This window comes from Pinus tabuliformis, chromosome 7 (genome assembly GCF_031772625.1).
Source record: "Pinus tabuliformis cultivar Carrire ecotype Pingquan chromosome 7, CPIR1, whole genome shotgun sequence".
Lineage (NCBI taxonomy): Eukaryota > Viridiplantae > Streptophyta > Pinopsida > Pinales > Pinaceae > Pinus > Pinus tabuliformis.
The window spans coordinates 567724158-567742965 of NC_142293.1; the positions used below are offsets into that span (position 1 = coordinate 567724158).

The window sequence follows — 18808 nt, forward strand, 5'->3', positions numbered from 1 at the left end:
ACATCACTTGATGATGATAACAATCATTCTAGGGACATCTTCAATGATCGGAGGAATGACAAGTAATGCAAGTCATCAAGGAAATGACAGACTCTTCAAGAAAGCGAGGAACCCCAGGTATGAAAAATCAATGTTGTTTCTAATAAGATAAAGAAGCGTTATCTTGTATTGGCCCTCTCCTTTAGACTCTTTGGGAATCTGACTTATTGATTGTAGTGCTTCAAGGCACTTCATCGGATAGAAGGGTGCTCTCTCTAATTTGGTAGAGATGGAAACAATCGTGGGATTATACTTGGAGTCAATGCCACCTATCTCAGAAAGGGTGTAGGGAATGTTCCCCCTCAATTGAATGTGGGTAACTCGATTCATTTACGTGAATCTCTTTATGTACCTGATCACAAAAAGAACCTAGTGTCCATTTCGGCAATGGAAGTCAAAGGTTTCAGGGTGGCATTCATCGATGGAAAGGTATGTGTTTGAAAATAAAATTTTCAAAGATGCTTTTACTCATGAGTTTTGGGTTGACAATTTGTATCAAGTTGCAGGATGGTCTTGTAATGTCCCCTAATAATAATAAAATAATAAATAATATAATATAATGTTAAAATATAAGAAAATAAATGATAAACAATAAAGAAAAGATAATAATAGTAAATAAATAATAAATAATGAAGAAAATATAATAATAATAAATAAATAAAAATACTAGAGTTCTAAATAAAAATAAACTATAAAAATAGTAAAAATAAGTAAAGTTAACAAAAAGTAAAATGGAATAAAATAGAGTTAAATTAAGATAACTATAAAAATAGTAAAAATAAGTAAAGTTATTTTATTCCTTTTTACTTTTTGATAACTTTACTTATTTTTACTATTTTTATAGTTCTCTTAATTTAACTCTATTTTATTCCATTTTACTTTTTGTTAACTTTACTTATTTTTACTATTTTTATAGTTTATTTTTATTTATGTTTATTTAGAACTCTAGTATTGTTATTTACTATTTTATTTATTTATTATTATTATATTTCTTCATTATTTATTATTTATTTACTATTATTATATTTTCTTTATTGTTGATCATTTATTTTCTTGTATTTTAATATTATATTATATTATTTATTATTTTTATTATTATTAGGGGACATTACATACTTCCCCTCTTTAAGGAACTTCGTCCCGAAGTTAAATTGAATTATTTAACAATTTATTTGTTTAGTTATTTACTAAGTCACCTGACACGGGGATTCGGGATTCGTAGGATTTGGGATTTGTGGTGTCGGATTCGGACACGTTGACCCCCGGAACAGGACACGTAGGATTCGTTATATATATATATATATATATATATATATATATATATATATATATATATATATTAAAAATTAGATATTTCTTACACAAATTTTAATTAATGATACAAATTTATTGATTTCAAACATAGATCATCATTTATAGCTATTAGCATGCATAGTACATACAAAATTCAAATACATGTCAGTGGTACTGGTCACATAAATCATGATTCATAATTCATAACCGAAAGACAACTTACAACTACAAGATAGTAAGATAAACACACTGACAACTGTAGTTTTCTCATTAAGTCATCAAATCAAAATGTGTTACATAAGTAGTGTTGGTGCAATGCCAATAGCAAATAGAAATAGAAAATATAAAACAACTGCAGGTATACAAGCCTCAAGGCATCAATCAGCATCAGAATCAGCATCAATGTCCTCATCATCATGGTCCCCACTGCTCTCCTCTGCATCCTCCTCCCCTGTATCCATAGTCGCCTCTGCATCTGCTGGTGTGGAGGATGACCCCTCTAAGTCATCAATTCTAACAGGCTCTAGCACTGGATAATTGAGATCCATGTTGGCCAATGCCAACTCAACACTGGTGTCCAGACCCATATCATCAGGAACAGTGTTACTTGGGAGCGGGAGCGAAAGCAGGGAGCAGGAGCGAAAACAAGAGCGAGAGCGACATTTTCAGAAGCTCTTGGTTTGGTGCTCTTGATTAAATACGAGTTCCATACCCTAATACATGACAAAATTCAATGGAAACATTGCAATCCCCCAATCCTAAAATCCTGAAAAATTGATAAATCTGCTGGATTTTGAATGAAATCTAAAATTCTACTTTCTCCATATGAAATCCATTGAGGCCGGAACCACTCTCAAACATCCTGAGTCATTTCATGGTAATGTTAAAAATTTAAGTAAAAGTGACATTCTCCTTAATCTTCATTTCATTCTCCTTAATCTTCATTTTCATCCTTTTACTTTAAGAATTTAACATTACCATGAATATCATATCAATACTAGGGTCTAGACTTGATCATGAAGGTGCCAAAACTCTTTCCAAATGAAAATATACGTGGTTGTAATGACCAAATGCGGCCTTTTCATACCCGCGCAGGTCACTTTTTGAGCCTAGCGAGTCCTAGAAAACAAGACACGATTCCCAAAATCGTGACACACTGAGAAAATCGTGACACGCAGTCGGATTCGACGTGTCAAAAAAGGACACGACGTGTCATGGGTTTTGGACACGAATCTGGAGAGAATTGCATTGGACACGATGGATTCAGGATTCGTGGGGCCTATAGGACGAATCCGGTTACTTAGGTTATTTATTACTTCATGTTTGTCCTACACCCTCTACTGAACTAGTATAACCAGCAAGCATCGAAAGTTTTCACAACACCCGAGAAATCTCAAGGAATCTCTGTCCTTTTTCCCACTTTCAGAACCAGGCATAAGCCTCATCGGTCTGTATCCTAGTCCAAGGCTGGCCCCAAAGCTCGCGCCTGACTCAGACCTCATCTGCTCATCTAGCTCAGTTGGTAGAGCACAAGGCTCTTAACCTTTTGGTCATGGGTTTGAGCCCCACAGTGGGCGTGTGTCATGTTATTTTAGTTATTATTATTTTTTTATATGTATATTTTTTATCTTTTATCTTTTATTTCTTATTTCTTATTTCTGACAATAAAATATGTGAAATTTTGTACTTTTCACTAACTAAACACTTGCTAACGACGAAAGACAATACGATCTTTTAGGCCAAGAATCCATCAATAATACCAATGAGCAATATAGCAATAAGCAATTGATATAAATTTTGGTTTTTCAATTTTCTCAATATGATGTAGAATGTCTTCATGTCCACGAGAAGTTTTATGACCAGATAGATTTCATTTCTCCATTCATCTCTAATCACAGTTAGTGTTTTGCTTCTCTTAATAATATTTCCTCAACTTATTAAAAATGATATTTTTCCATTTTTGTTTATTTATTTTTCTATTTTTGTAATTAGATTTTTTTCCCTAAACTATTGCTATTCCTATTTAAGCAATCACCTCTTCAGGTAAGATTTTTTTTTTTTTAATAACACTTTTTTGTAACTTTCACTTTACTTTTTTTAACTTTCACTTACATTCTAGATGAAAGGGGACGTAAGCGGCATGAATTATTAAGAAATACCGAATTTTTGGCAAAGCAAAATTCACGGCGGCATCATAGGGATCGACCAACCTCACAGAGACATGAGATCTATGTGGAGTCGTGTGTCACAACAGAAGCATTGAACATTAGTCGCCCAGCCTGCGCATGTGGCATGTGTCTCATCATTCCAAACTAACACTCACTTTACATTTACTTAAGTCAAAAAATAACATTTAGGGACAACATGTAATATAAGCCTATAATCATTCCTTCTTTTTTCTTTTATTCTCTTGTTTTTTTTTGCACAATGTTCAATGACATTAAGATATGTTGGTATTAATATGTACGCCAGATGTTAACTTTTAATTTACCTTGGACTTTGATAATAATAGTAAAAGAGGCCGAGTAACGATTTCGTTTGACATTAAAATATGACCTCAAATCCCATTTTATAATACCATAAAAATATGTTATAATAATTCGAACGCCATAGTCGTTGGATCATGTTCTAATGGAGTCTGTGAGATATCCTCTCTTTTCGAGAATCTTCAATTTTTTTTAAAATTTGTTTTGGAATAACCATTAGGTGTTAAGCGCTTTCCCTTAAGCATTCTCGAGAATGGAACCACATACGTCTCACACTTGAATCGATAATTTTTTTATTAAAAATAAAAAATAATATATTTACAGTATTTATACAAAGTATTTTCTCAATTTTTTTTTATAGGATGAACATTAACAAATAACATAACCAATAACCAATAATGTTATAATGTTATAGTCATGGAAGGCCAATTACTAAAACTTGAAATTGGGTTGATTTTAATTTTACCAGAAACAAAATTATGGGTAAATCTAATTAAGTATTTTTTTTCCTCAAAATTTTACTCAAAAGTCACACAGAGTGGAAGCCCTGCTCTGATACCATATGTAACAACCCCGAATTGAAACATGTAACTAATTAGATCAATTATGTGATTTACAATCAACACACCTCTATTCAACTAATTGGCATAGAATTTTTGAGAAATAGGAGCAAAGACAACTTACTTGTAGCGATGACATTTCTTACTTGTAAATTCGGAGTTGAACGCTATAATCATCGCTAACCGCAGCAAAGTTTTGGGGACAACTCCACCTAACCGTAGGCTCAGCTGCACATAATATTTCTACAACTGCCCACCCCCGAGCCTTCAATCAACGTACCACTGCCAGGTAATCCTTTGTCTCACAACATTTTTCTCCCAAGAGAATGGATGATGGAATGATGAATCTCATCTTCCTCTTCATCTATTAAATAGACCTAACAATGGAAAGGGAACCACATGCACACACTCCATGTGTCAACATGCAACTTTTGTTTCTTTATTTTAAGTTTAATTTACTTTAGTAATTCTCTTAATATAATTCTTTCTTATTTTATTCATTTTTAATTTTTGATAACTTTACTTACTTTTGCTATTTTTATAATTCTCTTAATTTAGCTATATTTTATTCCATTTTATTTTTTGTTAACATTACTTATTTTTACTATTTTTATAGTTTATTTTTATTTATATTTATTTAGAACTCTAGTATTGTTATTTACTATTTTATTTATTTATTATTATAATATTTTCTTTATTATTTATTATTTATTTACTATTATTATCTTTTCTTTATTGTTTATCATTTATTTTCTTATATTTTAACATTATATTAGATTATTTATTATTTATTATTATTATTAGGGGACATTACATGAGATTGGTTCACACAAGTCCAAAATTGTAGGGTCCGAGCTCACACATGTGAGAAGAAGAAATTAATCTGGAGTCGAAAGGTTAGTTCAAGGAAATATTGGCCACAGCTACTCGGTGGATAGGGTGCTCCCTTCGGCTGGAGAGCTATCGCTGCACTGATGGTCACCAATTCCTTGCCGCTGTGACCTAAGACATTTTTTACTATTAACCATAGACTTTGAACATTGACTATAGGCTTGGAGATTTTGACTCGGATCAGATTTGTCTATTGGGCTCATCTCTTGGATATTGTTTGGTTGGCGTTATTGGATAGTCAAAGTATTGACCTTGACTCTTGCTCAGGATGGGGGTTGTCACTCTGATCCCCGCCCACTTTGTTCTAGCTATCTCCCAACAACAGGCTATGGGGGGTAGTCCCTATGGAATGAAGTGAAGGAAACAAAGTTGACATCCAACTTACTTGGGAGACACGGATGAGTGGCTTAGCCACTTGGTTGAAATTAAGCAAGATTTATTGATTAGATTAGATTTTCTATTATAAGAAAATTGTCTTGCTTCTTATAAATTGGAACCAAATGACCAGATGGACACCTGTTGCTTGAATGATTGATTAACCTATATGATATGCAAATCCTGGGACCCATGTGAGATGCAATGATCTTGATAAATTTTAGTTAAATGTTTAGTCTAAGTGTAATCTTCCCTTAACTATTTTGAAGTTGGGCTCCAAGGTAGGTTGTGGGAAGGAGGCCAACAAGAAGCAGGGTAGGGTTTGATTAACGATACCTTTTGTTAGGCTCCTATCACCTGATGTTTGTGGCGCTGCAAAGACTGTGGCGCTAATGACTGCAAGGTCACCGTGTTAACCACTCAAGAATTGTCGAGGCCCCTCAAGCTAGATAAGAAGGGTTGTCCTATGTCTCTATCAACCTAGCTTATGCTAGGAGGTAAATTTTTAGTGCAAATCTAGATCTAATATGCTTGTGCAAAAGATTATGAGTGAGATTTATCTTGAGTTAAGATTTTCTTAAGTTCTGTATTCAAGCTTCTGTAATCCATAATGAATTAAACAAAGTCTTTCGATAGAAATCACATAAGAGAATTTTTTGGCCGACACGTTTCAAACCAACAAGTGTGATTCATCATCAGGACCAGATGAAGAGGCAGACCATGACAAAGGCTTAAATAGAGAGCAATGTAGAGACATAATTTCAAGTAACGGCTATATTTGAACAATAATGTTTCAATTATAATATTAATTTATTAATATATTAAAAACAAATATTATTAAGTACTGGCTAGTTTTTGAAAAAAATATTTAAATAATAATATTATTTCATTAATTTATTAGCAATATTAATAGGTAACGGCTATATTAAACGGCTAGTTTTTGAAAAATAATATTTAAATTAATTTATTAAAACAAAATATTACTAGTTCTTGAAAAATAATATTTAAATAATGATATAAGTTTATTAATTTATTAAAATATTAATATGTAACGGCTATATTAAACGGCTAGTTTTTTGAAAAAACATTTAAATAATGATATTATTTCATTAATTTATTAAAAATATTAATAGGTAACGGCTATATTAAACGGCTAGTTTTTGAAAAATAACATTTAAATTAATTTATTAAAACCAAATATTACTAGTTCTTGAAAATAATATTTAAATAATGATATTAGTTTATTAATTTATTAAAATATTAATATGTAGCAGCTATATTAAACGGCTAGTTTTTGAAAAATAATATTTAAATTAATTTATTAAAACCAAATATTATTAGTTTTTGAAAAATAATATTTAAACTATGACATTAGTTTATTAATTTATTAAAAACAAATATTAATAAATAATCGTTATATTAAACGGCTAGTTTTTAAAATAAATAAATAAATAATCAAAATCAAACTTTAAAGGAGGGGAGTCAAAAATTATAAAAACAAGTGAAGACCCTAATCGAGACAAGATGATTTGATAAATAAAATAACTAAAGGAAATAAAATAAAATAATTAAAAATAATTAATGAAAAAATAAGTAAAATAAAACAAAAATATACACAAATCAAAATAAATAAATAAATATATAAATATAAATATATATATATATATATATATATATATATATATATATTCTCTCATGTGATTTCTACCGAAAGACTTTGTTTAATTCTTAAGTTGTTTAAGTATTTAATTATAATCTTTTTAAGAGTACTTAACAATAGTGAATTGCAATCTTAGGCAAGATAAAATGCTTGGAGATACAAATGTAAACTTCAACAATATTCCACAAGATACCAAGTAACCCAAGATGTCAAATGCTTAAAATAGTATATTAAGATGTTGATCACAGATTTATGACAGTTTATACCAGTGATACTACAAAAAATTCAGATCTTATCAATGTTGTAACAGCAGTGCATAAACCACTTCAAATGATGAAACTTGCCCAACACATAAAACATCGATATTCTAATGACCAGCAAATGTAATGTAGCTTGTTTAAATCACTTTAAGATGATGTATTCAATAAAATTTCAGATCTAATTTCTTGATTTGCAGCAGTAAATAAAGACATATTAGCAAGATAAAACTGCCAAAAATAGATGGACAATATGCCCAAAAATAGCAAAATGCACTAGAACTTGAAAATTTCAATTTTAGGGCTTTTAGAGAGTTTGACTTAGCAATTTTCAGAACTGATATGTTTATTACAGCGGTGAGCTAACCAGAGATCAAAAAATTAATCAAGCTTAAGATTATGCCCAATATTTCCAAAAATTGAAAATTTCAGTTTTTTGGCCCTTATTAAGTATTTGATTCAGAAATTTCAGATCTGCAGAAAATTTCAGTTATGCAGAAAAATCCAGCAAGCTTAAATGTTAGATCTAGGCCAAAACTCAAATACCCAAGAGGCCAAAATTTGTGAAAATGAAGATTTTGCAATTTTAAATGACTTTGACCATTTAGTTTGTGATTTTAAGGCCTAACTATTAGTAATTTGCTTGTTGTAATAAAATTGTAGAAAACAAGGGTTTAGAGGTCAAACCCTAGGCCCAAGACCTTCAAGATCCAACCATTGAAAATTGTTGAAACTTTGGGATCACTTTGTCGCTTGAAAAATAAGAATTTTGAGACCTTACTCCTGCAAAACCGCCAAGTATTTAGCTTTAAAACTTCAGCTTGGAGTTTCGGGTCAATTTAACGGCAAAAGAGGCCAAGATTGGAAAACAAGACTAAGGGAGGCGAATTTGTGGGGATAAAAGGGCTGAAATGATAGATCGGGCGCTGAAATGGCAAGAGTAGGCCAAAAACTGAAAACCCTTGTCTCGAATTTTTTTTCTCTTTTGGATCGGAATTTTTCTGTCAAATCTTCAGTAAATGTCCCTACAAAATTGTCTAGAGACTAGATCTCACCATCATGGTCCTAGATCTAGCTCTTCTCTCACTTGATCCACTAATCCAACCTACAAAAAATGAAAATAAAAACATCCAAACCCCAAATATATACAAAATGGATCTAAAACCCTAACTCAAGTTAGAAAAATAATTTACACTTAAAATTAAAAAATTATTTTACAAATTGTACATCGAACAAATTTTAAGAAAATAAAATTTTCAATATTTTTTCCTTGAAAGAATGGCTAAAACGCTTCAGAAAAATTATTGTTGACTATAGCCCTAGTGAAAATATAATCCACCATATAAAAACTAGGAATCCAAGCAACATGATCCTTGCCCACAGTCTACGAACTTGGAGACCATGGATCGAGTACCTGCAGACACTATGTATTATCTCAAAATATATCAAGTAAAACACTACATAGGAAGCTCGTAGTCAATGCATACCACAAATCAACGAACAAAAACACCTCGTGTTGCACCCCAAACTCTTTTATTATAGTAGAAAAAATAATTCCCAACAGAACAATAATTTACAAAATGCTTCAGCAACAATTCTAGCCAGAGATCAGGATGACTAGACACTCAACTAACTCTCTAATTTATAGATAAATCGTCGAAATGGAAAAATAACGGCTAGTTTCTTTGAAACTTTGTCAAAATAATCTTGGTCGTTGATAAACACACTTCAAGATCTTTTAATCTTGATGCTTGATTTTTTATTTTTAAGGAATTTTCGAATTTATCATTTAATTCCATTTTAATTAGCTCAAAATTAATTATTTTGAAATAATTTCCTCAAAAACTTGACTTTGACTTAACCACCAAGGTCCATGGGTCCAAATTTTCTTGAAAAATACAATATTCCCTTGGTGGAAGACCTTTAAAATTTGACTCTTTAAAGACCAACGAAATTTTCCATTTGAAAATTTTATTTTCCTAAGACAATTTAATTTGACTCTTATTAATTAATTTTCTGTCTTGGGATTTAATTTTATTTTGCCAGAAAAATTAATTAATTTACACATGAGGGCATTAATTATTGTTCCAACCCTCTAATACATATGATTTTTCATTTACAAGACTCAATGAAGGAATACAAATTCGTCTTAGACCCTTAAAACACATAACCCATCTGCAATACAATATGATATAGTAAACCAAGTGATTTGTAATAAAATAATCAAACCAATTAGCTTAAATTATTCTCAAACCACTTTTACATCAGACTCGACTTAAACACTAGAACTCACCTGATAATTCGACGATAAATTTCACCCTAACTTTGGGGGTTTAAGCATGAGGGAAAAAACTCTTCTGATTAGTTGTGTCGAAAAACATAAGTAATCACTGAGGTTAAAAAACTTCCTAGGATGGAATTCATCATCAAATTATAGGCTTACCTAGGTTGTTACATAGACTCAATGTTTTACTAAGATCATTTACAATATATAACTTGAAAAATGGGATGACTATGACACATGGACTGCTGATATGTGATCTAATCCTTGCTAAAAATGTTGGTACTTCCGCTTCCCCAGAACTTTGACGATTTGAGTGCAACAGTGCTCTCTCTTTGCTAAACATTTTATGACAATCTAATAATAAGAAGAATTTAAAGGGTTTCCCCCCTTGTGGGGTTTTTCCCTGGTCTTTGACCAATCTTGGTGTCTCTTGTTATTGCTTTTGATTGTCTTCTACTGTATATTGCATTTACTGTTTTATCTACAATTGTTATTGATCACTGGAAGATTAAATTGTTTTGAAAGATTGCTAATTGAAGATAAGAATTGGGCTAAAGTGATTGTAAAAGCATAGAACAATGGAAAATTAACATGGTATCAGAGTTAAGGTGAAGACAAGCCCAAAGAGACAAGAGCAATCATTCTTGAAAGAAGTTGGAGCCTATTTGATTTGGTCAAAATGCCTACCTTACTTCAAGGATTCTAAGAAGTTGGGTGACTCATTATACTTTGTTGCATGGAAGATCAGGTTGGAAGTGATATTGGATGAAATTGATGTCTTGGAATATGTGCAAAGAAAGGTACCTAAGCCTCCAACGAATGCTTCTGTTGCTATCAAATCCAATTACAAGAAAGGTGAGCTCAAGGCCAAGAAAATTCTCATTGATGGTTTGCAAGATCATTTACTTGTTTATGTTGGTAGGTTGAAGAAGTCTAAGGATATTTACGACAAGTTGGTCAGGATGTATGAAGTCAACAACCTAAATTACATCCTCTCATTGAAAAATCAACTCAAAGAGATGAAGATAAACAAGGAGGAACCCATGCAATCCTATATTATGAGAGTATCTTGCCTAAGGGATCAACTACAATCTACTGGTGAACAAAAATCTAATAGGGAACTGGTAGTGGTGACTCTTCAAATTCTTCCTCCTATTTGGGAAACCTTCATTACTACTCTAAGCAACAACAATGTTCTTCTGACATTTGATGAGCTCGTTCGTAAATGCACTCAAGAGGAAACCAGGATGATTGCCAAAGGAAGAATTCAAAAGCATGAAGAAGGAGAGCCCTCTGCATTTGTTGCTCAAGACAAGAAGAGGAAAGGAAGAGGAAGACCATCTAGTTCAAGAAGGCCTCCCCCTGAATCAAAGGACTCCAAGAGAAGAGGAAGTAGAATTGAATGCTTTAACTGCCACAAGCATGGTCACTATGCTCGAGATTGCTCAAAAAAGAGAAATGATTCAAGGTCCAACTATAACAACAGTCAAGGCTTCAACAACAACAGATTCAATGATGGAAGAAGAGGAGATGATTGAAGAAGAAGAGATACACCGGATGATCACGAAGAAGGCCATTGTCCTCAAAAGAGGTCAAGGAACTCCAGGTATGAAAATAATGCAGTGGTCAGTCAATCTGAATACATTCTTATTTCTGCTCTCGAGGTCTTCCCCTCCGGATTTGTATGATTGATGGTTGGTATATTGTGGCACTTCTGGACATTTCTCTAGGTACAAGGAAGTCCTCTAACCTAGTTGAGAGGGAGACTGATTTGAAAATCATCCTTGGAGATAACTCTACTCATCCTGTGAAGGTTTTTGATTCTGTCAAATTTCATTTGGACTCTGGTGAATCCGTTGTTCTTCATGATGTTATGTTTAGGGACTAAAGAAGAACTTGGTATCTATATCTCCTTTGGAAGACATAGGGATGAGAGTAGCTTTCATCAAAGGAAAAGTCCTCACATGGCCTATGGAATCCCGCATGAGGGCTGCTTATACCTTGGGATCTAAAGTTGAAGGACTCTATAGGGTTAATGGAAAACCTCTGCTAGCAATGGTCCATGACACCAATCATCAAAGTGAGCCATGGCACCAAAGGTTGGCACATCTACATTATGAAGCCTTACTAAAATTGAAGAAGTTAGTCTTTGGGATACCTGATGTCCAAGCTAGCCATGATGGAGTATGCCCGGGGTGTGCCAGTGTAAAGAATACAAGGGAACCATTCCCTTCTGGCAAGAACAAGACTGATCATATTTTTCAACTCATTCAGACCTATGTGGACCCATGCCATTGCACTTTATTGGTGGACATCTATACTACATAATCTTTATTGATGATTTCTCCAAGAAGACATGGATATACTACTTGAAGCATAAGGATGAGGCTTTTGATCTGATCAAGGACTTCAAGACACTGATAGAAAATCAAACAGGGAAGAAAATCAAGGTCTTCAAGTCTGACAATGGTAGAGAGTATACGTCAAATGAGTTTGTTGACTTTTGCATGCGGGCTAGAATTAAAAAGGAAACTATTGTACCTTATAAACCCGATCAGAATGGTGTGGCTGAAAGAAAGAACAAGTCCATCATGGAAGTTGCTCGAACTATGCTATATGATCAAAAGTTGCCAAAGTTCCTTTGGGGAGAAGCTACAAATACAACAGTCTATGTACAAAACAAGGTTCCTCATCAAGCTTTGGATAACAAGACTCCCGAAGAAATATTCACAGGTGTGAAGCCCGACATTGGACATCTCAAGATATTTGGTTGCCCTGTATATTTCCATGTGCCAAAGGACAAGAGGAACAAGTTGGAAGCCACCGGAAAGAAAGGTATGTTTGTTGGATATTGTGAAAATTATAAAGCATTTAGAATATATATAAATATATATGTAGCCAAAGGAAGATCGAGTTTAGCAGGGATGTATTTTTTGATGAAGATGTTGCCCTTGGAAAAGCAAGAGACCTTCCTCCGCCTCTTGATAAGAAAGATGATATGGACCTACTAAAAGATCCCTCTATGCCCAATCGGAGAAAGAAGTTGATTATGATCCCATGGAGTCTATGGACCCCTTGGATCCTCCACCAAGTGATCCCCCTGCCCAAAAGAGACCATTGTGGCTTCGTGACATATTACAAGATACTCAGAGATATGTTTCTGTCAAAAGGACCTTTAGAGAAAGAAAAAAGCCATGTCAGCACCAGGTATACGTTGTAGCTATGAGCACTATCATCCAGGCTAAGCCTCCCACTTTTCAAGAAGCTATGAAAGAATAAGTTTCGAAGGATGCCATGGCCAAGGAGTATGAATCGATTATGAAGAATGATGTATGGGATGTTGTTCCAAGAGCTAAAGGGAAGTTTGTCGTAACTTCAAAGTGACTATACAAGATCAAACATGGAGTTGATGGAGGTATCGATAAGTATAAAGCAAGGTTTGTGGCTTGAGGTTTCTCCCAGAAAGAGGGAGAATACTATGACAATATATTTGTTCCCATTTCCTTGTACACTGCCATTAGATCGATTGTTGCCCTTGCTGCTAGTCAAGGATGGACCTTCCACCAGATGGATGTAAAGACAACGTTTCTTCATGGCATATTACAAGAAGAAGTATATCTTGAGTAGCCTCAGGGATTTGAAGTGAAGGACAAGAAGAGTCACGTTTGCAAGTTGAAGAAAGCATTATATAGTTTGAAGCAATCCCCCATAGACTGATATGCCCGCATTGATAGTTACCTGGTCAAGCTTGGATTCACAAGAAGCAATGTCGATCTAAACCTCTACTTCACTGTGGTCAAGGTATGCCTTTGATTTTGTTTTTATATGTTCATGATTTATTCTTGACAGGTAGTGAGCCCCTAATGCTCGAGTGTATGAGGGAGCTGCCTTTGAGTTCAAAATGAAGGATCTTGGTATGATGCATTACTTTCTGGGACTAGAGGTGTGGCAAAGACCCAGTGAGATTTTCCTTAAAAAGGAAAATATGTTGTGAAGTTGTTGGAAAGCTTTGGAATGGTAGAATTCAAGCCCCTAGCCACACCAATGGAGATGAACTTCAAGTACCTGTGCAGAGATGTTATTGGACCTGATTTGGTGAATCCTTTTTACTACCGACAGTGTTAGGTCCCTATAATACTAGTGTATTCCCTTATTATTATTGTAATTGTAGCCCCTTATTGTTATTGACATATTGTTGTGCCCATGTTGTCCCCATATTGTTATTATTGTGCCCCATAGAAGCCCACTATTGTTATTGTTGTGCTCTTACATTATAATTGTTATGTCGCCTCTGATTATATTGTGACCCCTTAGACTCTTATATATAGAAAGGAGGTATTGTCATTTGTATCATCCAAGAATTGTTCATTTTTGTAATGTAAAGGAGGTCGCCCCCTCGAAGAGGCTACTTTTCAAGTCGTTGATCTATCTCATTCTTCTATTTTGTGAGCTGCTTGCATAACAAATGGTATCAAAGCTTTGGATTCTAGGGTTTTTCTTCTTCAAACAGGGCATCGTGGAATTTTGGCTATAACATTTTTTCAAAATCGTGATGAACCTAGGGACCAAATTTCAGATCTTGTCTCGCTATATTTTCGAAGATATGAACTAAGGAAGTTAGGGTTTTAGCAGGCCCCCGAATTCGATCTCAAATAGGTCACCTTGGGAAAATCGTTATAACTTTTTCTCTGAGCATCAAATTTAAATTTCGTAAAGAGTTGCAGAAAGAGGACGGACTGTAGTTTTCTGTGTATTGTTTTCAACTCCGAAGGTCGAAACAATGACACGTGTCACTTCGTACAAGTTCGCTCTACCGAACCAGTCTATAATCATATCATCTTGGGAGATTTGACATAACTCTTTCTTGGAGAATCCAATCTGGATCAGACTGGTGGGATTTTAAAGAGGACGCAGAGGGATATCACAGCACGAAAATTCAGACCTTGGACATCCGAAATTATGGATATACACCAGATTCGATATCGAGCTCCTACAAGGAGAAAAAAGGTGTGGTCTTTTTAAAAAACATTGCATAGTTTGGTTTGAAAAATTTGTTGAAGTGATTCAAAGGGCGCAGTGAAAAATCTTTATCATTAATTGATGCCCCAAAGAAAGAAAATGGAAACACCTAGTAAGCAACCTAAAAGCTCTAGCATGACTCATGAAGAAGAGAAAGAAATGCAACATGATATATCAAAATTACGAGACCAAGTGCAACAAATTTCAGTCTCACAAAAAGTAATAGAAGCTAATATGCAAGGTTTAAAGAAAGGCGTTGAAGCTAAGATGAACGGCGTGGAAGCTAAGATGGATGGTTTAGAAGTAAACATTGAAGTTTTGAAGAAAGACATGGAAAATTTGAAAGGAGGTTTGGCAAAATTGCTACAAGAAATGCTTTCTAATGGCGAAAAGGTAGTAGAGGAAATTCATGATGAGAACAAAAGAAATGTTAGTCATGACTTCATAGACTCTAACGTTGGATTGAAGACCCACCATGTTCCAAAGATCGATATGAGGAAGTTTGATGGCAAGGATCTCGTAACATGGATACTACAAATGGAGCAATATTTCGATCTCCATAATGTGCAAAACACACAAAAGGTACGCATTGCGACTTTAAATTTGAAATCCAATCAGTTTGTATGGTATCAATGACTTTGCTCTCATAAACAAATTGTCACTTGGGCAATTTTTACGAAAGAAATGATAGCACATTATGAGAATACAAAAAGCAACATTTTTTTTAGCCAAATGATAAATCTCAAACACAAAGGTTCAATCGTGGAGCACATTGATAACTTCCAAAAATTGAATATAAGGGTAAAATATATTCTAGAGGAGCATAGGATTGATGTGTTCATAGGGACTTTAAAGGATAACATCCAACATGAAGTTCGCCTGTGGGAACCTGATTCATTGGAGAAGGCATTCAGATTGGCAAAAAAAACTGAAAGCAAAATTATGGCAACAAGGAAGCCTACCAATCACAACTATAAAGATGAAAGTGTTGTTGCCCCTAGCCTTCCACATCCCACAAGGTTGACACCACAATGAAAGAAAAAGGGAAAAATGGCTTTGTTACAGTTGTGATAGCAAATACACTAAAGGTCATAAGTGTGCTAAGAAGAAATTATTTTACATAGATTGTGAAGAGGAAGAAGAAAAAGAACAAGAAACATCAAAAGAAGAGGACACACCAAGAACAAACCCTAGAAAAAGAAGAAATGAATCTGAACATATCTTGTAATGCATTGGCCGGAATTACCACTCGTCAAACTATCAAGATAGAAGGACATATCAAGAAGAAAAAGGTAATAATGTTGATTGGTTCGGACAGTACCCATAATTTTATTCATTGTAAGATAGTGAAGGACTTGAATTGTTTCCTATATCCAGCACTAGAGTGTCAAGTGATAATTGCAAATCGAAGAACCATAAATTGCTATGGAAAGTGCCATAATATTAAGCTATCCATAGGAGAATATGTGTTGAATAGTCCAATGCTTTCCATTCTAAAGGGTGGTGTTGATGTTGTACTAGAAGTCCAATGGCTACAATCTTTGGGTACGATAACTTTTAATTTTCAAGAACTTTTCTTCCAAAAAAATTCAGAAGGAAAGGAAGTTGAATCAATGGGTATCGCAGGGAAACCAGGAAAGATAATAAGCTCTAACAGCATGACAAAGCTTCTAAAGGAAAAACAACGTGGCATAATTGCACAATAATGTTCACTAGAGGTTCCCACATTGAAATCATATATTTCTCAAGATCTCCAAAAAGTCTTGGACAATCATTCCAACGTATTTAAGACTCCCGAAGGCCTCCCACCTATTCGTGAGCATGATCATGCTATTCATTTGATTCCAAGAAGTGTGCCTCCAAACATCAGGGCTTACAGATATCCCTATGCCCAAAAGAGTGAAATTGAACGTATGGTTACAGAAATGCTAGAGGCTGGTATAATTCAACCTAGTCAAAGTTCTTTCTCTGCTCCAGTAGTATTGGTGCACAAGAAGGATGGATCATGGCGCATGTGTCTGGATTATAGGGAGCTCAACAGACTCACTATTAAAGATAAATTTCTCATTCCTGTCATTGATGAATTATTGGATGAATTGCATGGAGCAATTTACTTCACCAAGTTGAACCTTCGTTCAGGATATCATCAAATCAGAATGAAGACTAAAGACATTCCAAAAATAGCATTTAGAACTCATGAGGGTCATTATGAATTTTTGGTCATGCCTTTTGGCCTTACCAATGCACCTTCTACATTTCAAGGTTTAATCAATTCCATTTTCAAACCCTTCCTTAGAAAATTTGTGTTAGTATTTTTGATGATATACTAATCTATAGAAAGTCTTGGAATGATCATGTTCAACATGTTGATAGAGTGCTCAAACTATTGGAGGAGAAACAATTATATGCAAAAACCTCCAATTGTTTCTTTGGAGTACAAGAGGTGGAATATTGGGGTCATATTGTATCTCATAAAGGTGTTAAGGTAGACCCTAGCAAAATTAAAGCCATTAAGGAATGGAAAATCCCAACATCCATAAAGCATATGCGAGGATTTCTCGGGTTGACAGGGGATTATCACAAGTTTGTTAAGAATTATGGGAGAATAGCAGCACCTCTAACAACATTACTGAAGAAAGATGCATTTTCTTGGACTCCAAGAGCAACGAAAGACTTTGAACATCTTAAAGAGGCAATGTGCCAAGCACCGGTTTTAGCTACGCCAGACTTCACAAAAACCTTTATTGTGGAATGTGATGCCTCAAGAAATGGAATTGGTGTTGTTTTAATGCAAGAAGAAAAACCCATTGCTTTTGAAAGTTGTCCAATCAAAGGAAGGTATTTATGCAAAGCTATTTATGAGAAGGAAATGTTGGCAATACTACATGCACTTAAGAAATGGCGACCTTACCTAATGTGAAGACACTTCCAGGTAAAAATGGATCATGATAGTCTTAAATACTTTTTAAAACAAAGATTATCTTCAGAAGAGCAGCAAAAATGGGTCACAAAGATGTTGGGTTATGACTTTGAAATCATCTACAAAAAAGGGAAGCGAAATGTTGTTGTAGATGCACTCTCAAGAAAGGACGAGGATGTGGAAGCATTGCTTTGTGCCACTTCTATTATCCAACCAAATTGGATAAACGAAGCAAGGGATGAATGGAAGAATGACGAAGAAGTGTGGGAACTCATTCAAAAGTTGTTGCAAGATCCCAGTACATTTGATACATTTAGCTGGAAAAATGGTTTGTTATGGTACAAAGATTGTTTATACCTCTGTAAGAATTCCCTACTCAAACAAAAGATTCTTTTGGAATTGCACACTTGTCCCTTAGGAAGGCATTCAGGATTTTTAAAAACTTACCACAGGGTTAAGAAGGACTTTCTTCGGGATGGCCTTAAATCTGGTATTCAAAACTTTGTGGCGGAATGTTTGGTTTGCCAACAAAATAAAGTTGAGATAATTAAGACCCCAAGTCTATTACAACCTTTATCCATTCCAAGTCAACATTGGGAGGAGGTTTCAATGGATTTTATCACAGGTTTACCCAAGTCCGAAGGAAAGAGTGTCATCATGGTGGTAGTTGATAGACTTACCAAGTATGCACACTTTTGTGCATCATCTCATCCATTTAAAGCCAATACATTTGCTACTACATTTATGGAAACAATTCAAAAGCTACATGGAAACCCAAAGATTATTGTAAGCGACAAAAATCCTATTTTCATTGGAAATTTTTGGACAGATTTAATTTCTTGTTTGGGTACTCAGTTAGCTCATAGCTCATCTTAGCATCCTCAATCTGATGGGAAAACTGAGATAGTGAACAAATGTTTGGAAGGATATCTTGTTTGCTTTGTATCTGATAAACAGACACAATGGGTCAAATGGTTTCCTCTGGTTAAATGGTGGTATAACACTTCCTTCCATACTGGAACAA

General features: G+C 34.2%; 1 protein-coding gene and 1 non-coding gene across 2 annotated transcripts in view; one reads left to right on the forward strand and one right to left on the reverse strand.

The window, feature by feature from the left end:
- Window positions 1-18808, reverse strand: part of AT-HF (HIS HF) — a 350337-nt gene that overhangs the window by 113167 nt on the left and 218362 nt on the right. The gene's annotated exons all lie outside the window — the stretch shown is intronic.
- Window positions 2837-2909, forward strand: TRNAK-CUU (transfer RNA lysine (anticodon CUU)). Its single transcript has one exon. It is a non-coding gene; the product is annotated as a tRNA-Lys (tRNA).